The 23,912-nt window shown below is 42.3% G+C and overlaps 1 protein-coding gene across 3 annotated transcripts in view; it reads right to left on the bottom strand.

Annotated features, from left to right (window-relative positions):
* sgcz (sarcoglycan zeta) overlaps window positions 1-23,912 on the bottom strand; it is a 422,317-nt gene that overhangs the window by 250,737 nt on the left and 147,668 nt on the right. The window contains exon 1 of one of the 3 annotated variants that reach the window (XM_079681303.1): window positions 19,851-20,012. The exons of the other annotated variants lie outside the window; for them this stretch is intronic. The gene's annotated coding sequence lies outside the window, so the exon portion shown is untranslated. Of the gene's footprint in view, window positions 1-19,850; window positions 20,013-23,912 lie in introns of those variants that run through there. 3 annotated transcript variants of the gene reach the window in all.

Genomic DNA, 23,912 nt, shown 5'->3' with positions numbered 1-23,912 from the left:
AGTGGAATCTACTCCAGGTTTTCGGTACAGCTGGGATTGTAACGGACCAGTGGTGGGTGTATAATATGGAGTAATAAGTGCGCTCAGATGACATGACAGTTGTGGGACATGGCGGTTAGTCGACCAAATAGATGTTATGGATGATTTTCCGGACTGGGAGTAAACAAATCTGCGTTTGGAACCTCTATGGACATACCTCGGTCTGCGTAGAAGCCTGAGGCAATTGATGACAGACAAGCTTAGAGGAAGCGCAGAAAAGTTATTGAGATTAAAAAGTTGGGAGACAGAGTATCGTAACATCGTAGTGCCGCGGTAGGATGCTAGCGTTAGCACAGCGCTGGCTATGGTTGTTGACCAGCGGCGCTGAAAGTGGAGCTGTTGGCAGCCGTCAGACAGGATGAGAGGTCAGTTGCAGGCTGTCCTTTACAGCAGATGGGGGGACCGGCAGGAGCGGAAGGTTTAAAGAACCAGAGTCAAGGCCAACGGGGAGGGACGAAGAATGGGGCTGGTTATTTGAGGGATGGAGCAGCGTTAGCAGGTGGCAGGGTGTAGCAGGGTAGAAAACCAAAGCGTCCGTCAAAAATGGCAATCGGGTGTAACAAATATGTCCAGATCAGAACACAAAAGCCACAGAATAGTTAGAAATCTATTGCAGTAGAAAGTGGTCAGAAACTCTTAGATTAACACAAAGAAAGACGAGATTTTCGGACAGAGAAGCGGCGAACAGTCAGCGCCAGCGTCCTCTCACGCCAAAGATAGCAATGTAGTTGATATAGAATGTATAGAATACATAACACTTAAAACACACACTTAAGGTGGCGTCAGTGCCTTAGGTTCTGTAAGAAACAATGAAAAAGGATATTAACGGAATTGTACTGTAATGGACAAGAAAGATGAGGGAAGAATGGAGAAATGGTAGGTGAACAAGGTGAAGAGGAAACACATTTTCTCTTCAGAGTACTTCTGCGTTCATGAAAGATTTAATGAGGAAGTGCAGAATTTCACACATAAATGGGGACATTAAGGGAAAAGGGGGAGGGAATACACAGAATCCACCTTTAAATCTCTAGCCATTATAGACCTACATGTAATATTCATCGAGCCTTAGACTTCACGTGAAGGTGAACTTACTATTTAAAGTTCACATGAAAATATAGCAGAGGAATTCCGAAATGTGTGTTCCTCTTATTCCGTTTTCACAAACCAGTCCGCCCATCCACAAAACCAAATCACTAAACCGCGCTTATAAGTCCTACTATAATAATTACATTGGAGCACCTTCATATTGATTTATTCAGGCTAATTTGACTCAAGAGATGTTTTTAAAAGGGAATGATTACAATCCACTGGTGAGAAGTCAAATCCACTGCCACAGTCACACCTGATCCCCGCTCGATCACTGTGTCCCTAAAGTGCTAAGGCAATGAAAACATGCTCAGACTCCAAATGCAAGCAAAGTCAGATAGATTGCAATGAGGTCATTTGGGCTAACCCACAACTGCTGTAACTGCAACAACAGACAGGGGATGTGTTGCAACAATCTAAGTGCTCTTTCTATGTTATGTCTAGGCCTCTGGGAAACTTACAGTCGTTGCCTCTAGACCAGGGGTCTCAAACTCAAGGCCCGGGGGCCAAATCCAGTCCGCAACTTCATTTTGTGTGGCCCCGCAAGAGCTTGTAAAGAATATAATAAGTTTATTATACGGTAACATGCCACTTTACAGAAGCAGGTTGCCCATAAACTACATGTCCCACAATGCATCTCGTTTTGTGCCATGCGCACTGAAGAGACTTGCAATTATTCGCCTTGGACTTCTGCTTTTAGACGTAGTTAATTACTAAGTTATTATCCTATCCGATAATAATCCAATTCAGAGGCAATAATGTAATATAATACATTATTTTATATATATATATTTATATAGTTACAACCGGCCCTTTGAGGGCAACCTTTATGCGAATGTGGCCTGCGATTAAATTGAGTTTGACACCCCTGCTCTAGACTGACATGGTTCTCAGATGAGGTGAAATAAAAACTGGTTTTGTAATGTGAGGTTCTTTGATAAGACAAGTTCAAAAGTAAGCAGGCTCCACTCTACCTCTGATTATTCACGGTTTATAAAGCACAATTTGCTGAGCAGCACTTAAACTGAAACTACATCCTGTATCTGAGAGAGTAAAACATGAATGCTCGAAACCTTGTAAAGCTATTTGTTTGGAATAGAGAAGAGATGGGAAAAAATTGTAATGACTAAATGGTGCATATGAGCAGTCAGTGTCTCTGATGGTTACAAAGAATGACATGGAGAGAGAAGTAAAAAGCAAGGGAAGCAAACACAGAAAAGAGAAGATTAGACAGATGTTTACAGAACGAAAGCACAATCTCAAGTGCTAAGGCAAGTGTGCAATTAGTAGGTTAAGTTCACACATTATTTAATTCTATGACATGCCTCTAAATAAAACCAACACATTCTCTCTTGCTCTGATATTGCAACACACTAACACAGGAACATCCAGCTGCACTTGTCTCTTTGATAGCCTTTAAACCATATACTGTACATGCTGATCCAGCTAACTACAATGAGTACGTACTAGATGGATTCATGTTTTATTAATCCTTTCTCCGTGTGAGTGTTAGCTAGTACGTCTGAGTGTGTAGCAACGCGTGTTATGTTTAATTCATCGATGTGACGAGGTGCTAAAGTGCTGAAGAGCAGTGACATTCCCTCATTCCCCATCTGCAATCTATCCAACGACCATCCAGGTGTACCAGCAGATAACCAATGCATGACCGACTGTCTGATGTATATTTCATTTATATATATATATATATAAGTGTGTGTCTGTGTGTGTGTGTGTGTGTGTGTGTGTGTGTGTGGTCTATGGTTACAACAAAGTCAAATACATTTTATAATTCACATTAACAATAGAACATTATGCTTAAACATTAATCCCTCTTAAACTACTGTGTGTGGACAGGTGGGTTTGTATCACTGTGATTTGTTAAAGCTCTGATTTATGGATAGAAGGGGTTTTAATTAAAGGGATCTTTTGTTTTTTGGGGGTGATTTACAGTAGTATTTAGTTTCAGGTAAAGTGTTTGTAAACCACATATAATACTGAAGTGTGACTTCAAAATCTCTTAAAAGTATCATTTCATTTCATGAAACAAGTTGCTGAATCTTATGCTTAGAAGAAATAACGTAAACCACTACTCTTATTAAGCGATGGGTGTCCACGGTGTTAAAGTTTCCTTAGTTCAATGAAAGTCGAGATTGTACCTTCTGTGCAAGGATATACCACACAATTTGAATCTTATCAGCAGACTAAATGGACATTATCAGTGGTTATAGCTATACTTCATACTCACTAAACACACCTATAAAATCATTTTGATGTCAGTAAACACCAGTACACACAATACATATTGCATACAGATTCAGTGAGCTAAGTGTGTGTCTGTGCGTTCATGCATTATGTAGACATGTGTGACCCAGCACTATGCCATGACTGAATATTGTGGGAAGATGCAAAAATGATTAAAACAGTATCATCCCTCTGAGAAAACCCTAACACCAATTATGTACCCGAGCCAAATCCCCCAAAAACTTCAAACAATCCCCCTCGCTGCATTGGCACTGTTTCCGGCAAAAGAGAAAAGGATTTGGGAATAATTCTCCACAGCTGGAGTCACAGGGATTACGATCAATAGGAATATGTGAAAAACCTGATGGAGAACAAGCAGTCCCATCCTGATCTTAGGCACCACTGCCAACAGTCTAGCTAAAGAATTGGACTGATAAAGCACAGTGCCAAAGGGTCGGGGAAGGAAGGTTTAACTGTGCGGATCCATACTGATGAGGACTGGTCATGGGGTGATTTGTTCCAGTTTAACAAGGATAAAACTGTTTGCCCTTCTGTTTAAAGGGAAGGCTACAGCTAAAGAAGCAATCTGCCTTTCACAACAACTTCTACTGATTTGTCTGACTGGTTACAAACCATAGAATGTGTGCATTTGCTTTAAATTGCATCATCCGATGTAATCTTTTACTATGATGACATTTATTCTGCCAACTAGCTTTTTACATTACATTAAATTACATGTTACTTGTTAGATGCTTTTATCCAAAGCAACTTACATACTCAATACTGTGGGCAATCCCCACAGGAGCCGTTTGGGGTGAAGTGTCTTGCCCAGGGACACAACAACATGCTGACTGCAGCGGGGTTTGAACCTGTGCTCCCCTGATCCCAACAGCAACACACTAGTACACTGCGCCACAGCCTCCCAAAGCTTTGGACTGTTTTAGTAGCTTGTGCATGTTCTTCGTGCCTAAGGGTATGTTTGTTGATGCGATCCTGCATCCTCAAAGGAATCAGACTGAATTGCTTCTCCAAAAGAAACAAACGGTTTTAAATAGCAAACAGAGTGCTGCAAATGAAAACAGATCCTGGTGTTTTTTTACCTTATAACGAGAGTGATAGCTACTGCAGCCACATTTTGTTAAGAAGCAACTTGTACATATGCAATTTTTCCACCACTAATTAGGAAAGACAGCTGCCGTTTTGGAAGGGATATTTGGGCAAGCATGATGCTCAGTTGCAGAAAGACAAATTATCTTGTGCACCATGACCCACGCAGCCCTACACTTTAAGACTGATTGAAACAGAAACAGGGGTAGACAAAACAAACTGATTGGCTTTCCCGTTATAAGCACAGTTTACTGATAGGCTTCCTGATAGCTCAAAGAGTGACATTTGTATAAATTATCGGAGAAGTGAGAGATGCCAGTGTAGACGGCTGCTAATGGAGACTGGCATATTTTAGAGATTAAACAGCTTCACAGTGTGAGCGTTAGAAGTAAGACTGATATTTGACGCATGGGGACTGTTTATACAATTTCCTCTATGAGCAATGGCATCCAGCTGGTGTGTGAGTGTGGCTTTTTGAAATTGGCAATGGTTAAGTTGTTATTTTCAAACGTGTAGGCCTACATTTGACTATTCCTATGAATGTCAAATCATACAGAGGGAATAATGACTGAGCGATGTGTGTGCCTGGAAACAGCAATGTCAAGGTTACATAGGTAAACAGTTCAAGATGTAATGAATGGTTGGAAGCACTTTATTATTAAAAAAAAATTCATTTAATCGTTTATTTGAACCGGGACAATGCACATTAATGAACATTTTAAACAAAATAATGCTTTGAAATGTAAATGAGCCGGATTTTAGCTTTGAGCTAATTTCCATCAGTAGTCCCGTCACATACAACCTTTATGAACATAACATTTATATACATAGCAAACCAGGGGCGGACTAGGAGGAAAAAGTGGCCCGGGGATTAATTGACAGACAGGCCCACTTAATGCGCGACATGTATCGGCCGGCCGTCGACAAAAATATGTTACTTAACAAAGAATCCTATTCATTTATTGTTATTTTGGACCATTATTCATATAGTAATCACATTACCTGAGCCCTTGAGTTGCCTAGAGCAAAATAGTTACAGCATTATATTTATTGATTTTAATGTTAACAGATCATTGATGCAATAACATTTGGACCCAATTTGCCTGACTTGAAGCATGGAATAAAACATGGGCGTAGGAAGCATCCTTAATGTGTGTGAGACAATTTAACAGGGGGTGTGGGCAGGTGGTGGACCAAACCTCCTCTAGGGGGGTCCGGGAAGATTTTTTTTTTAAATGTTGAAGTTAAATGCATCAATTTGGTGCACTTTGAGAGCAAACAGAAATACATGATATGCAGAAAGAGCATGAGCAGCATACAAGCATTTACCACAAGGCAGTACAATGTAGCAGCTACGACATATAAAGTGCAGGAGGAGATAAAAGAGCTACATAAAGTGCAAATGGAGATACCCCTGTAGAGAGTGGCAAAGTCCCTCCCCTTCCGGTGGACCTGCATGGGACCTTATTTCGGAAAAAGTATGTATTGAAGTCAATGGAGAGAGAAAGATTATCTTTCGATATCCCGTTTGAATTGTGCCACGAATTACACATATGATGTTTGTCAATTTAAAAGATCATTTTGCAAGTCAAAAAAAAAAGAATGTCGTAAAACTGTGAAGTAACACATTTGTTTGTGTGAAACGCTTAATGAACTACATCTCTGGTCTCGCAGAACAACACACGTCACCAAGATGGCCGTCACTACTGTCTTGCTAAACAAGGGATTGACTACCCTCACTATCACCACAATGAAACACGTCCAGAAGAATGTCATGCAAAGCTGCCTGCCTGCCTTCCTTTGATTCTCTCTGAACTGCCTGGTCTTTTTAAAGTTTAATGTCAACTATTTGTGCAGATAGCATGAAGTAGAAAAGATCGCCCATGCTAATGTAGCGTTAGCATTTCTCCCCCGGGTTTAAAAGGTGTATTATAGAATGATCACACCGGTGTGACAGTAGGCTACTCTTCAAAGGGTTCACGAAATGTGACTACTACTCTTACTGTTTAACATTTTGGGTTACTTAATGTTACTTCATGTTAAGGCTAATAAAAATGGCAAGGCTAAGGCTTTAATGCTAACTAACGTGCTTGCTACTAGCTAGGTAGCTAACTTGATCCAGCCACTCCTGGTCCTTTCATCAGACGGGAAGCGAAAGAACGAGCAAGACCCATTGCTGGTATGATAACAACCTGGCACTAAGCACACAGGCATCTTGTTAAAGTTATCTTATCTTAGCTATCTCTTATATTTAGCGGAAGAAAACAATTGGGACATCAGTTATGACATCACTTACTCTGGGATTTGTAGTCTTTCTAGTAAGCGCGCATTTTTCATCGTCTTATATTTCAACAGTTTTACGAAAAAGTGTGACTTTTTTTTACATGGAAAATATTTTTTAAGATTGACAAACATCATATGTGTAATCCGTGGCACAATTCAAACGGGATCGAAAGATACGTTTTCTCTCTCCATTGACTTCCATACATAATTTTTCCGAAATAAGGTCCCATGGACCGGAGGTAGATGGGCGTGACTTTGCCACTCTATTAAAGTGCATTTAGCGGTGATTGCACGTCTGTTTGTTTCTTAACCATTCTTTGAGTTGACCTTTAAAACTATTGAGAGTGGGACAATCTCGTATCTCAGTTGGGAGGCTATTCCAAAAATAATAATACAAGCTATCTGTTGTTCCATTGTACCTCCGGCCTTGGGAGGAACTAAGAAACCTTGGCTTACCATCAACACCACCTAACAGTTATATTTCCAGTGAATGCAGCACCTTTCAAAACATGATTAACCCTTTCAGATCCAATTATGTGACCAACATAAAAAACATGTTGTTGTGGAGTAAAAGTGGTGCCCAAAAACTATAGGTTACTTACGTAACCCCAGTTCTCAGAGTAACATGAAGTGAGATGTCTCACTATGGGATGCGCCTCATCGCGGAGCAAACAGAAGCATTAATCTCATTACGCCAATCCTGATTGGCTGGTGATCTTGACGTCAGCGTCAGGGAATCCACCCCCTATAAGTAGCTTGCGCTACGCCGCATGCGTCATTCAAAATAAGCACCTCTTCTCGCTTCACCATAGCAAGGAGGGCCGTCTGGTGAGACATCTCACTTGATGTTACTCTGAGAACTGGGGTTACGTAAGTAACCTATAGTTCTCATTCATAACACTCCGTTCGATGTCTCACTATGGGATATTGTAGCTCCCGAATTGCCAGACGAGCTTATCTCAAAAGTCACCAAGACCAACCAGAACTTAACAGTTAGAGCTCTAACTCAGCAGGGGGCCCAGCACTGCATGGGCCACACTGGGAGCAAAGACGTCTAATCTGTAAAAGCGGACAAAAGTGAGCGGCGAGGACCAGCTCGCTGCTGCACAAATGTCTTGGATGGAAACACCCTTGAACAAAGCCCAGGATGTAGCCAGACCACGAGTCGAATGAGCACGCAAACCCGAAGGTGCCTGCAGACCCTGACTCGTGTAAGCCAAAGCAATTGCCTCCACAATCCAGTGAGAGAGCCGTTGCTTAGTAACAGGCTTGCCCTTCTGAGGGTTAGCCCAGGACACAAAGAGTTGGTCATTATGACGAAACTCTTTTGATCTGTCCATATAAGTGCGTAAAGCACGGACTGGACATAGCAAATTCGGCTGCTGTTCCCCGGAGGGACACAGCGGCGGAGGAAATACCTCAACGTCAAAGGGGGTACATGAACCAACCACCTTAGGTATAAAGGCAGGGTTGGGCTTCAGCAACACTCTCGTTAACCCTCGGGCGAACTGAGTGCATGAAGGATGTACAGATAGCGCATGAATGTCACTGACTCGCTTGGCGGATGCCAGGGTCAGTAACAGCACTGTCTTGAGTGACAGGTGCTTCATGTCAGCTTCTTCCAGGGGTTCAAATGGGGCTCGAGTGAGCCCATCTAAAACCACTGTCAAGTCCCATAAGGGCACCAGTGACCTGGAAACAGGAAGGAGCCTGCAAGCTCCCTTCATAAAACGGCAGACCAGAGGATGCTGGCCAGCCGTCTTACCCTCAAAACCCACATGGCATGCAGCAATAGCAGCCAGGTAGACTTCGATCGTGGAGAAAGCTCTGTGTTGATCAATTAGGTCCTGTAGAAATGATAAAATCACTCCCACAGGGCATTGAAAAGAGGTGTGCCCTTTTTGAAGGCACCAGTCCTCAAACACCCTCCACTTACAGTCATAAAGAGACCTAGTGGAGGAAGCAGGAGGACCGGAGGCCAAATGTGCGCGAGCGCGTCCACGCCTAATGGTGCGTTTTGATCGCGCATTGAAAAGAAAAGCTGACAGTGAGCATTTTCTTTTGATGCGAACAGATCTACCGCGGCTCGGCCGTAACGCACCCACAGCTGGCTCACAATCATTGGATGTAGAGTCCAGTCTGCATATAGTGGTACACCTCTGGACAGCAGGTCTGCACCGAGGTTCATCACACCCGGTACGTGCGTCGCTCTCAGAGAGAGGAGACGGCCGCAGCTCCACAAGATCAGTTTGCGTGCCAGCATGTGTAACTGGAGAGAGCGCAAACCCCCTTGTCGGTTTATATACGATATTGTGGTCGTATTGTCCGTCCTCACAAGGACATGGTGTCCTCTGAGAAAAGGCAGAAAGCGTTTTAGGGTGAGGAACACCGCTAAAAGCTCCAGGTAATTTATGTGCGACCGCTGGAGGTCTCTGCTCCAGAGACCCCTCACCGGACGACCTTCGTAAATACCTCCCCAGCCTGTCAGACATGCGTCTGTGGTGACCACCTTCCGTGAAAGGACAGCACCCATAGGCACGCCCCGTACCAGAAAAGTCGGGTGCAGCCAGTGGCACAGTGCCATTACGCATTTCACAGTAACCATCACTCTCCGTGCTCCATGACGCGCGGGGTTTAGTTTTAGAGCGGCTACCCAGCGCTGAAACTCCCTCATGTGTAACCGTCCCAGCCGTACAACCAGGATGGCTGACGCCATGAGCCCCAGTAACCGCAGGCATGATCTGAAAAGAACATGTTTGCGCAGCTGGAAATGAGCGAGGCAAGCTCTGAAAGCTTTCACTCTTTCCGCTGACAGGCGGGCTGGGCACCGAGTTCAGGTGTAAACCCAGGAAGAGTACAGTCTGTGCCGGGCACAACATGCTCTTTTCTGTGTTTATTATGAAACCCAGGTTGAGCAGGTGCTTTACGAGGACATTTGTCTGCGTAATAGTCTCCTGTTCCGACTGTGCGAGAAGCAGCCAGTCGTCTAGGTAGGTTGCCAGGCGAATACTCTGTTGTCTTAACGGGCTATCGCGGCTTCCGTACATCGTACAAACACTCTTGGACTGAGAGACAGACCGAAGGGAAGTACTCTGTATTCGTAACAGATCCCCTGAAATGCGAACCTCAGATATTTCCTGTGTGGGTAATATACTGGGATGTGGAAATACGCATCTTTCAGGTTGACTGATGTAAACCAGTCGTTTTGTCGCACGAGACGCAGCAGAGATGTGTGAGTGAGCATTCTGAATTTGTATCTTCTTAGATATTGTTCAGAGCCCTCAAATCTAGTATTGGCCGAATTCCGTTCCCTCCCCGTTTGGGAACGAGGAAATACTTGGAATAAAAGCCGCTCTGACTCTGCTCGGCGGGTATTATAGATATAGCCTCCTTTTCTAGAAGTGAGAGAATCTCTCTTTCTATAATGTGGGCTGACTCCCCTCGGGCCTGTGAATACAGAACGCCCGAGAAGCAAGGGGGGGTGACAGCGAATTGGAGTCTGTAACCCCGTGTAACTGTCTTGAACACCCAAGCAGACGTTGTGAGCATCTTCCACTGTTCGCTCCTTAGAGCCAGCGGAGATGTCACGTCTTTTGCCCTCTGAGTCTCTATTTGTTGTGTTATGGGGCCCTCTAGTGTCTGAACACGGTGGTACCCCGATTTGACAGTCCCCACCGACACTGCGCATGCGCGTGACGGAGGTGCCTTCACAACCCCAGCCGGCACTGCGCCTGCACGTGACGGTGGTAGCCTCACAGCCCCAGTCGTTACTGCGCATGCGCGTGGCGGCGGTGCCTTCACAGACCCGTTCATCATCCGCCTTTTGAGAGAGGCCGTAGCTGCTCTCAAAAGGGGAACAAATGGCGGGCTGTTTATTGGTTTTATTGTTTTCTCTTTCATTTTTCTGAGCTGCGCCCTCAGCCTGAGGCCTGGATGCGTCAGCGGAAAATGCTTTATCCGAGAAAACAGAGCAATATTGTGACATGTGTTTTGGTGCACTTGAGGATGGCTTTGAGGCATCTCTCGAGGCAGCGGGAACACATCTGGAGCTGGGGAACCTTCCAGCTCCGTCACCGAGGGAAGAAAAGGAGGCTGTCAGGCCGCCAGCTTCTTCTTCCTCGCCTGCTGGCCGAAATTCCGGGTTGGCTGCGCCTGGGCTGCAGCCGGAACCGGAGACTTTCTGGGCCAATTCGCCCTCGTCTCCTGCCTGGGCTGGGGACTCGGGGCGGGCCGTGACCTCTGCTGTTTCGGTACTTTAAACCGAGCAGCTGAGGTAGCTTGGGCGAGGGACTGCCGCTGTGAAGGCAGCGGCTGGACCCATCGAGGAAGACAGAGGTGGAGGGCCTCGTCTTCCTTCTTCTTGGACTCGCATCTCTTCTGCATAGAAGCGAGCGCAGATCCGAAAATCCCCTCGGGAACGATGGGCATGTCCAGCACATCCTCTCTTTCCCGGTCTTGGGAGGTTGGTGAGGTTGAGCCATCTAGCTCTTTCCTGCACCACCATAATTCCCATTGCCTTTCCCGTGGCCTGGACGGCGCAGCGTTGAACGCGGAGACAGATGTCCGTGATCGCGGCTATCTCGTCCAGTACTGCCGGTCCAGGATTACTCGATAGATCCTCGCAGAGCTCCGCTTGGTAAGCGGTTAGCAGCGAGGAAATGTTCAAAGCCCTGGCAGACAATGCTGCGGCTCTGTAGGACCGTTCAGTCATGGTTGACTGGAACCGGTCCGCCTTTGCCGGCAGCGTGGGGTTCCTGCTCGGTGTAGTCGCCATCCTCGGGAGGAGGTGAGCTGCCACCAGCGGTTCCATCGGCGGTATGCGGAGCAGGCCGAGCCTCTCCATACCGTCGCAGTCTAGGGGAGGAGGCACCCTGGATTGGGGCCTTGTTGCTGAAGGGCCGGTCTCTCCACGAGATCGACACCTCATCCAACATCTCCGGGAAGACCGGCAGGAGTTGCCTCTTTGTCCTCGTTGCTTGGGGCAAATTGTTCCCCTCGTAACGGGACCTGTAGGTCTCCTTGGCCATTTCGGGCCATGGGATGTCTAGGCTGGCTGCGGCACGCTGACACACGGCCTGCAGGTCTATACTCAGACAGGGCAAAGCTGGTGTGCTATCGCCCGGGAGAGCAGCCATCGCTCCCGGCTTTGCAGCCTGAGCTGATGACACGAAGACATCATCGTCTTGCTCATCAGAGTCGGACAGGAGGAATCCAGAGGTTTCATCCTCTTCGTCCTCCATGTAGTCCAACTCCGGGACATCATCCGCGGGCGAGACCATGGTGAGGTCCAGTTGGGAGCCCCAGCTTGACACAGCGCGGGGCTCCGCTCGCACGTCCCTCGCTGCCACCGAGTCCCAGCCTGACACGGCGCGGGACTCCGGTTCTGCAGCTGCCACTACTGATGAGCCCCAGACCGACACAGTGCGGGGCTCCATCTCTGTGGTGGACGCCCCCGTGTCCTGATTTCCGTCCGGTAAATCAGAGGACATGAGGGAGTCCTGACCCGACAAGCTAGCTTGGCGTGCTAGCCGTCGGCGGAGGCTCTTGATGGTGAAGCGGGCACAATGTCCGCACGAGCCGGGGTTGTCGATAGCCTCCTGGGCGTGTTCCAGCCCGAGACAGGACGAGCAGACCTGGTGTGAGTCTGTGCCTGATATCTTCAACCCGCAGCCACAGAGCCGAGCCTCCGAGTCCCTGACTCCTCTGGTGTGAGGGAGAGAAGCGTCCATCTCGGTCGCCGTGGTGACGGCGTGGAGAGGACCCGCTCGTAACAGGTACGTTGCTGAGAAAAAATACTTCCCCAACTGTCGTTAATCCGGAGAAAAAACGACGGTGTAGAATTTTATTCTCAAAGAATATTAACTGGTGTGTTAATACCCTTTTTATCTTCCCCTCCTCTGGTGTGAGAGAGAAAAAGAAAAAACGTCCTCGCTACCGTGGTGTCGGTAGTGAGGGAAGACAAGCTAGCAACACGTGTGTTGCTAGCTTGAAAAAATCAAAACCTTACCTTTATTCCCGAGGAGAAAACGGCGAGGTCGATTTGCAATACTAACTGGTGTGTTGGTATTAACAGTCTTCTTGCAGAAGTATATATAGAAGTAGCCGGCGAGCGCCCGTCGACCGAAGGTTAGCTTCGTAAATCAGTCTGTGGACCGTTAAGCTAGCTAGCTACTGATCTTTCTCGAGATGTGCTCCGAAGCGAGAAGAGGTGTTTGAATGACGCATGCGGCGTAGCGCAAGCTACTTATAGGGGGTGGATTCCCTGACGCTGACGTCAAGATCACCAGCCAATCAGGATTGGCGTAATGAGATTAATGCTTCTGTTTGCTCCGCGATGAGGCGCATCCCATAGTGAGACATCGAACGGAGTGTTATGAATGAGAACACATGGTTTCTTTGCTTTCTCTGAGTCTTGTTATTACTGCTGAGAATCAGGAAAGTAGTATGATCAGTCTTCTGAGATGAATATTATGTGAACATAATCAAGAGGATGCATTTTAAGCTGATTATATCATTACAAAATCAAATCATTTTCCTTCCTGTGACATTAGATCCTGAGTAAAAGCCATTAATTGTTTTGTTTTTTTATGCATATAGCCACTCAACTTCTGAAAAGTATATGAAGAATGTTTTAAATCTAATGCTAGATTTTTCTTTCTTTTTTCTTTGCAAAAAAAGATGGAGTTATATCCATAAAATGTAAAAAAGTCAGCAGCTTTGCAATACACACAATGGTATCATGGTGACATGGTGGTTTGGTTTTGTCATAAAGAAAGAAAACCGAGATGCATCAGTGTGTCTTCTGGTATAATGCTCCACAGCACTCACTATGAGCCAGAGAATCAATATGTATGGAAACAACCTCATTTCTGCATGTGCATGTTTTTTAGTTAACATTGTTCATGTCCAAAAGTATATTACATATTGCACACATTGATACATTAACCTTCCTCTTTAACACACATAAAAACACATACACACTTTAACAAAATGGTTTGAAGTGAAGAGAGTCATTTTCTTATTCGCTTTGTTGGAGCAGCTTCTAAAGTGTCTGTTCTCAGTACTCATCTCAGTAAATAATTATCTTATAACGATTTCTTATTGTCTTCATTATGTCCCCATTATTCTGTCAACCTATGCCCTCTAACAGCCAGCACCAAACACAGACTGCTTTATAACACACACACACACACACACACACACACACACACACACACACACACACACACACACACACACACACACACACACACACACACCCACACCCACACCCACACCCATCCACACCCATCCACACACACACACACACACACACACACACACACACACACACACACACACACACACACACACACACACACACACACACACACACACACACACACACACACACACACACACACACACACACACACACACACGCACACAAACTTCTGGAACATGATAAACAATTCACATTTCAGGGAGATTTACAAGTCTGCAAAAATGCAAAAAAAGATTGTTTAAATTCCAGCACGTTAATTTGCTCTCTGCAATTCAATTGCTGGTGGTATTCATAAAGGAATACTGAACCAAGCATCACACAATTTACACCTTTATTAAATTAGATGTTTTTGGTTCAAAGGGCCAGGTCCGGGCCTCAATTCAGGTCTGCAGATTAAGTGAATCATGTTGTTTAAAGCGCTCTCTTGCCCCTGTTGCAGCAGACTGAATGTGGTTTGACTTCTATGTAAGTGAAGGCACCTTTTCATATATATGCACACATCCAGCTTTTAATTGGCAAATTGAAAACGTAGGGAATGGGTGAACTGCTTCGCCTGCTTTCACTGCTGTGTTAAACTTGTAATAGACATGCGTTTACAGGTGTGTAAAAATGTGTGTTCATTGATCCGTCTTTGTGCTCCAAGCCTTCTTTGGCAGTCATCTATAATTGAAGTAGGAGACACATACACACATAAGCGTACACAGTGACTTAACAACACTTGTACTAATCCTTTCCTTGATAGTTTAAGGTAGGAAGAGTCGTGTTAGCTGGTTAGCATATATATTGGCTGTTTCTGTGTGTGAGATTATGCATGCTTGTGAGTGTGTACAAGTGTGTGTGTGTGTGTGTGCGTGCGTGCGTGTGTGTGCGTGTTTCCAATTCCCCCATTATAGCCCCAGGCTAAGCATGATTAGTAACCAGTTTTAAATCCATCCTTCCATCCTTTCATTGTATCCAAGAAAGGATCAAATTATTCCAGCTGGTTGGAGGGATGTTTGTATTTATTGCTTCTTTAGCCAGTAACAATTTCACACAACTGTTATTCTAATGCCTTGATAATATTAATTTCCAAACTAACTTTGTTTACATGAATGCACCAGTAAGAATGAGGTATCAGGCCCTAAGGTAAGCAGATTCTACTTCTTGTCCAGTTATTTCGGGTTTTATTCGGAAATCAAAGTCCATTTATGTCCACAAAAACATGTATTGCAGAACAATAAACAAAACTACGCACAGCTTGAAATATAAGGCAATCAACACTAGAATATGCAGCCTTGGAAAATAATGTTATGCTGAATACTTGTCAGTTAAAGCACAATAAGATTGGCTGAGAGTTTAAGCTGCTGCTTTTATTTTGTCCACCACCTGTAAATAATGCATGCGGTTCAGTCATTACTGTAAGTACCATCCTCGCTGCATCCACTGACACCGACTGCTGCGTCTGTCTCCGGCTGTTACTCATTTTCAGCCAAACACAGGTCTACAGTTCACTGACAGTCACACTGAAACACATCATGTCAACAGCTTGATAACAAAGTCATCTGCTTTTGGACATTGCCATCCCACTGTGCGGCGGGGCAAACGATGCTGAGCATGTCTGCCTTCTTTTTTTATGTTTTTGTTTTTGAACTAACATCAGATTATGTTCCCAGCATCTTTTTCAGTTATAATCCCACCCTGAACACCACCAGCTTTAACTATTCTTAACAACAGTGTATATTAAGTATTGCAATAAGAAACCAGAGAGGATAATGAATTGACAACTGTTAAGAGTTATCCCACTCTCTGTTAGAAAAACTGTCTTAATAAAAACTGTCTTAAAAGCTTTTTAAACACAGATCTCACAATACTTCTTTAAAGAAGAAGCCTCATTATACTGTTTATGCTTTTTAACAATGACCAAAGCTAAGCTCTTGGGATGATCTCTATAAACACATTTTTAAATAATGTATTTACACAGCGAGGATATTACTACATCATAGCATATCAATGCTTCAGAAAGTAAAGACAATATAATGATATACAAGCATTTAAAAGGACACCAACACCCTGCCGTATCAGTTGAACAATGCAGTGTATGTTGTCCCATCAAAGATTCACATTGGACAACACCGCAGCATATTCCAAACTAATCTACTGTCCAATAGTCATCCAATATTCACTTTGAGCCTCAAGTGTGTAAATAATGTATGCTCTGATTTCTACAGCCGTACCATACATTAAATAGTATAAAGATCTACCATACTGTGTTGTCCGTGTTTGATTCAGCTTGTCTGACATCAAATACAATTAAAAAACAAAACTGGAGATTCAGTGCTTTGTGGGTTTTTATTCAGGTTGTGGCAATACACATTAGTACGGAAGAGGATTGGGGCCACATTATTTATTTTTTTGGGAAGATTTGAAAAAAATGTTTTTTTTTTGTTCTGACTTTAATCTCAGTATTCTGACTTTAATCTCAGTATTCTGACTTTTTTCTCAGAATTCTGACTTTAATCTAAAAATTCTGACTTTAAAGTCAGAATTCCGATAAAAAGTCAGAATTCTGAGAATCCTCCCAAAAAAAAAAATCATCTGGCCCTAATCCTCTTCCGTATGGTAGGGCTTTGCAATTAATCGTATTTTAATCTCGTTTACGATTTTGGCTTCCAACGATTACGAAAACAACGTAATCAAAATAAAACGATTATTTTTGCTGCATTCGCTTTCACAATGATGCTCTCAATTTGTCTTGGTTATACATCCAGCCCGCGCGTGCGCTTTCATCCCTCCCTAAAACCCCTCTCGGCAAGGTTGTATTGTGACCTTTATATATACAGTCTATGGTTGTGACTTGCAGGTCTGTTTAATAAATCCATATAAACACGTTAAAAGGGAAGCTTTAGTTGCCGTGTCTTTATTCTCTGGTCTCTAGCGTACAGTCAAATGTCACTAACGTCAAGCCGGAGCCTCTTAGCTACTTCCGGTTTCCGGATAAAGAGTTACCTCAATAAGAGTACTGCGTGTAGCAGTATAATTAAACATTACAGGTTGTGAGTGACATTAGTTATCATATTTATATATGTTTAGTAGGTTGTGGGAATGCGCTCCGAAATACTTGTTGATCTTCTTTATTGGTATTTATTATTTTGTTATTATTTATTTAAATGTAGATATAAATGTATATATATATATAATTTTTTTAATTGGTTTTTCAGTTGAATTATACTTAAAGTTCAGGGTAATCAACTGTTAAAAACATACTGATCAAATTATTATTATTTTATTTTTAAAATTTCAATAAATGTATGTTTTCAGAGTCAATGAGACAGGTCTTCTTTGAAAAAGAGATCGATGATCTCAATGGAACCACCTGGTTAAATAAAGGTTTGAATGAATGACTAATCGTATTAAATAATCGTGATATCAATATTGACCAAAAATAATCGTGATTATGATTTTTGCCATAATCGAGCAACCCTAATACACAGGGAACTAGCCGTCAGTTTTACGTTAATAAGTCATATATATATATATAGTAGCTCATGCAGGAGAATTGGCTATTTCAAACTTTAGGAGCTTGTGTAATTTAGATCATTACTTTGTAATGGGGTAAGACCTTTCAGCATGTTAGCCGTCACTCTGCATCACTGTCTCTGCATCCACAGAAATCCCTCATCACAGATTTGAGTTTGTGCAGATCTGTCTTTCTACATGACTATATGTCGCATTCAGAAAACCACCCAGATGAACAGTTCAATATTTTATCACAGCCGTGCTGTCATATCACGAAGGTACCGTGTTGACATATTTTACAGAGAACTTGTTGAATAAAGAAAGTCAGCAGCTGCCCATCCTCGTCATTCTTCATGAAAAATAGATTTCAGCATTTTGTCTTTACAGGAGATGGATGTTACATGATTTAGATTAGCTTCTTTAACAATCCACATACAAAACCTTGTATAGTCTGATCACCTGGGGAACATAAATAATGCAAAGCCATTGTTTACAGTATTTTTGCTCAATGCTTAAAGGTGGGGTATGTCATTAATTTCAAACACTTTTTATTATATTCCATGGAATGCTCTTAACACCCCGAAAGCAATGAATATATTAAATGCTTTGACAATAAATACATAAACAAAATGTCACCTGTGGAAGCCGTGGCGCTGTAAAAAGCACGACCAATCATTTTATTCGGCCCGGCTAAAATAACTGGATGTCTACCTGCCTGTCAGCCTTCCATCTGTGCACAAACCAACAAGTCCTCCAACTCATACGACCAAATAGGTCGATTGTTCAAGCCCATATTACGACCAAATAGGTCGTTTGTTCAAACGCTTATTTCGACCTATAATCACGTTTTAAAGTTTTCGACCTCTAGTGCTCCCGTTGATTGCAAATGTTACAGAGGGTCGTTTATTCACAAATAATCCGCTCTGTAAAATCCTAAATCGTAGGATCTTTTGGCTATTAAAATGCTTTTTGATTAGATTTCTAGCGAGAAGTGTATATTGTACTTTTAGAATCCACGTCCAGTGGATGTGTAGGATCTATAGTTTGATAGATATTATGAAGATGATTTGAGGTTTCGCCAGGAGAACGTGTATATGTGGCAGCTTCCATGTAAAGTTAGCGTCAACCCTCACGGGGTGAAAACAGTATTTCCGGTCTCGAAGTTGTCATAATAAAACCAATGATCAAATGATTTAACAGTGATATCTGCAGTACTCATCCACTAAAAAACCTCAGTTTATCCTTGTTAATTACACAACATTATTTGGTTTAAATTGTGTACAATGCTTTTGTGTTTTTCCCATAGGTTTTTCCCTTTCGATTCTGAGAGAAAAATTTCTTTTTTCAGAGGTTTTGATAGACTAAAACATTGAACTACCCATAATCCTGGATGTTTTAGCCGCAATGCACGTCGGGATATGGTGTTTATGTGATATGAAATCGGGAAACTTTTTTTTTTTTTAAATAATACTTTATTCCGAGTGTTCTTGCTTTTCTCTGTAGAAGTCATCACATAACGGCATTGTAATACACGGTTCGGCTGCATTACATATTACAGATCTGCCGTAGTTCTTTATTTATAGAGCCCTGATTAGAAGACTCCTGGACAAACTGGAAGAAATGCTGCCGAAACTGAACACGTGACGTGGATCATAAGTATATCAGCAATTATACAACATCTTCCATTTATTTTCACACAATATATTTCCCTGCAGTATTAACACTAATTCGGCTTACTTTTATATTTGATCCAATTGGTCGATAGGCTATATTTACACCATAACGGTGATATAAAGGGACATGTCGTTTCTAAAGATATTACTGATTTTCTTTGAATTAAAGAATGTAACTGAGTTGAGAAAATAGTCAGGGGTTTTGGGTGATGGGAGACACATCACAATTTCAATAGCTGATATAATTATGTTTTATTAACTAGACCACTGTTTTTTTAACCCGCACCGCCTAGTGGTTAAACCACGTTATTGCATTTTGTTGTTGAATGTTATATTTGATTAACACATTTAAATATTAAGAGTAGCCTACATACAAAATAGGGGGAAAGTAGAAGGTCAATGATAGAAATATAAAATATAAAATATCAAGAAGATACTGTAGTGATCTCCACAATAAAACAGTTTAGTGCAGGACATCCAAAGATATTAATAGGAGGATGTGCAAAACAGACAAACTAATAAAGCTTTATTTAAACATTAAAGAATTCTTTAAGTTAAGGTCTTCTTTTGAATAAGAAAAACAAGTTGGGGGTATCAACAGATAAATATTTTAAGATTTTACGGATAATATCCGCAATATAAATCGTTAAACTTCTTCTTACCTTTAAAAGTCCGTCACGAACGGTCTATTATGCTGCAACTCTACAGCTCTGCTAGCCTTGGCGCTAACTTCCGGGGAACGATTGAGAGGCTCCATGATCCGCCATTGCTGTAAAAAAGTGGTCCATTGGAGTGAACGGAGATGACGTAACTCTCAGTCTATATGGCGCTGGTTGACACCAACTTTACATGGAAGCTGCCGCATATACACGTTCTCCTGGCGAGACCTCAAATCATCTTCGGAATATCTATCATAGTATAGATCCTACATATCAGCTGGACGTGGATTCTAAAAGTACAATATACACTTCTCGCTAGAAATCTAATCAAAAATCATTTTAATGGCCAAACGATTGCACGATTTAGGATTTTCCAGAGAGGGTTATTTGTGATTAAAAGAATCTCCGGAGCATTTGCAATCAATGGGAACATGTTGTTTCTTACACGACCACTAGAGGTAATACACTTTAAAACGTGACTGGGTCGTAATGAGCTGCTGAATAATCAACCTATATGGTCGTTTTTTGTAGGAGGACAGGCTGGCACAAACTTATCTTGTTCCCTCATTGGTCATGTGCGCATTTGTGTGTGTTGGAGGAGGCGCTCTGTAAGGAAGTGGCAGAATTTTTCCAGCTGTGTATTTTCAAATTCTAGCACACTCGAGCTGGTTTCTCCAAAAGTATACCTCCCCACCTTTAATGTATTCCTTTTGTAATATTGAATTTCTAGACAACTAAATTACTACAAATAAAGACACATAGGCCTACTGTAGGTGAACTAATGGGTCTGGAGGTTAAGTGCGTGAATATAGTGAGAGAAATGGGATTGGATGAACTTTGTCAAAGCCAGAGTTTGTTATCTGGACCCCAATGGGTTTACTAAAACAAAGTGTTTGAAAAATATTGATGTGGAGAGACATTAGAGGATTTGAAAGGATACACTGTGTCTCTTTTTATCTGTTAACTACAGGAGAATAAAGCACCAAGTGCTAATATAATTTATGTACCATTAGAGTCAGAGAAAGACACATAAGACAACACAGGTGAAACAGAGAAAAGCCATAGAGACACAGACAGGCAGTCAGAGGCAGAGCAACTTACCCATTACAGTTAAGTAGCAGGAGCTAAACATTAAAGAGAACGCAGGAATAAAACGGTACCCTTCAGGAATTAAACGATGAACACTATCATTTTTGTCTGCATCTCATTTCTTAAGCATCATTAATAAATCACTTTAATTGTGCCCTTCATCTTACACTGCCTTTTTAGCAAATTTGTTATGGAATCTGGGGCCATTTGTGTGTGTTTAAGATCAAAATGGAACCAGGAACCATCAAACATTACGCATAACACTCCCACGCAAACTGCAACTCCAGCTTATTATCTGGCAACCCGTTGTTCTGTAGGATGGAAGAAGCATTGATACAACTTATGTAACTAAAGTTGCTTTCCTGTATCATGACTTACTTTTTAAATTGCAAATTGTGAACACGCTTGCAATTTTATCAACATACGGTAAATAACTTTTGTGGGGGCAACAAAGACAAGCTGGAAGATGTGTGAGTGCATGTTGAGAGGATGGAGAGTGACACTATCCATTTGAGAACAAAATAAACAGATCACTTTACTCAAGGTCTACTAGGAATGTGATTGAAAGCAAGTCAGCATCAGGCATTTTTTGAAAGTGCACTCAGTTGACATCCCTGCATCACCTACTTTAACTTCAGGAATCTTCAAAGAATACAAATTTCGTATGACCTTACACAAACAAAAAAATTATCCAAAACAAACTGAGTGAAGCCCAGCAATGGAGTCAATGCTCCAGCTGTGTCACTAAAGCACTCAGAACCCATACCGCACCCCCATAAAGTATCTGGGGCAATTACAGGAAGCTATTATTTCACGCCTATGCAGTGTAACGTGGCAAGTGCTTCATCTAGACTTTTTGGGATCCCCTCCAGCTTTTCATTACAGCATCTCTAGCCACCAATGGCTACCCGGGAGTGTTTCCCAGCTGCAATCAAAAGTTAAAGAATTGGGACAGTGTGGTAAAATTCCTTTTGTAGTTGACTCGCTAAAATATGACTGTAACAAATAAGCATGACGCACAGGAACATGTAAACAGCATGTGATCATGGATGATTTATTGTCTTTCGTGCAGAATTATGTAAAATATTTATATCAACAAGGAACATAAGCTTCAGTTCACTGAACCCACTTGTACTATATGGTAATACACAAATGTTTGCTGGAGCGAGATGGGAAATACAATGTAATGTGCATTATTTAAATGCAAGGTAAAAGATACACAGTAACTTATACAGTCTGGATCCTTTTCAAGGTTATAAACTGGGTCAGAAATAATGCATATTTCATCACACACAAGCACTGTATATTATATTTAGGTGTAGACAAGGGCATGGACCAAGAGAGACATTAAGTACCCACACACACACACAAACACACACACACACACACACACACACACACACGCACGCACACACACACACACACACACACACACACACACACACACACACACACACACACACACACACACAATTCTGAAGTTATCTTTCAGTGTTTAATTAGTGCATGATTGAGACAGGAGGAAATGTCATTATCTGCACTCTGCTATTGTAATCAGAACTGCAGTAGGAGACATTTCCCCCTTTGCTCGCACAAGCAAATGTATGCATACATACATAGGTTTATATAGATTAAGGCAGAGCAACATAATCACACGCACACAAACACATTTTAATCCAATCATACACACACTGTGAAGTTTAAAGACTGGCAGGTACAGTAAACCAGTGAGTCGATATGAATACACACAAAGATATTTATGATGTACCATCTTCCTCCCGACACCGGAGTTAACATGTGATACTGCATGTGTGTGCGTGTGTTTGTGTGTGTGTCCTAATCAGTGTAGCCCCATCAACCTCTCAGCATCTCAGTGGGTGTATTCTAACACCAGATGTGCTTCCTTCTTTCGTATTCCATCAACCATTCTGTCCCTCCCCCCAGTGAACTCTGGGATATTACCAGTAGATGCTTTGTTGAAATTTAATAAGGAGGACAGGGAGGAGGTTAATTATCATTTCTTAGAGCATTTGGGTTTCGAACGTCTGGAGCTGTGGGTCTTTTTCTTCCTTTAAAAGCCATCATATTCCCCACAACTCCTAAATCATTCACAGCAGTGGATAACAAGTTGTTTTACTCCTCAAGTTTTTATTATTCATTCACAAGGAGAATGAAACTTAAATTAACTGAAATGATGACTGAAGATTAGTGTCACATGGTGTTAACAGTGGCAGTCTTTATTGATTGTACAGATCTCTATGATAAAATGACCTATTTCTCACTTGATTAATTACTGCAGTAATCATTTGTTTGTGTGTATGGTGTCATTCTCTACAATTAAGTCTTCTTTGATATAGGTTAAGGTTCATTCTGCAATTGTTGGTCCCTTTAGAGTTACTAGTAGGGATGGACAATTAATCGTATTTTAATCTTGATTACGATTTTTTTTTAAACTGCCATAATTCCCAAACCCTACATTCCTGAGACATAAATGTTCATGACAAACGTAGGAAAACATCTCGTAGCTTGAAAAATGACAAATAATTAAGCACGAATAATTTAAAAAAAATGCCTCTTGAGGGCATGAAGTGACAACATCTTTCAACATGCCGCCATTAAAGCCCATTGTAATTTCAGGCTGATATTTCCTCACAGCAGCAGCAGCACACCTTTAGTTAAACTGCCAAAAAGGCCACATTATTAACCCGAAAGTACACAAAAATTACACTTCAGATACTCAAGGTCCTTGAGATGCTTCACGTTTTGAAATTTCACAGATATCTGTTATGGTTCCTCCACAAAACGTTGACATGTAAGAGGTTTATCTCTCATTCAGAACAATGGAAACCTTTGATCTCTGGACACCTCGTTAGCAAAATATAAACACCTGTGTCATGGAACACGATGATGTCATAACACACAGGTTTTCGTGTTTGAGCTAACGACGTGGTCACTGGAGTTTACCAGACTGTCTGA

The sequence above is a fragment of the Notothenia rossii genome, assembly GCF_949606895.1.
Source record: "Notothenia rossii genome assembly, chromosome: 1".
Taxonomy (NCBI): domain Eukaryota; kingdom Metazoa; phylum Chordata; class Actinopteri; order Perciformes; family Nototheniidae; genus Notothenia; species Notothenia rossii.
Note: the sequence above shows the minus strand (reverse complement) of the source record. Positions and strands in the feature narration are given on the sequence as shown.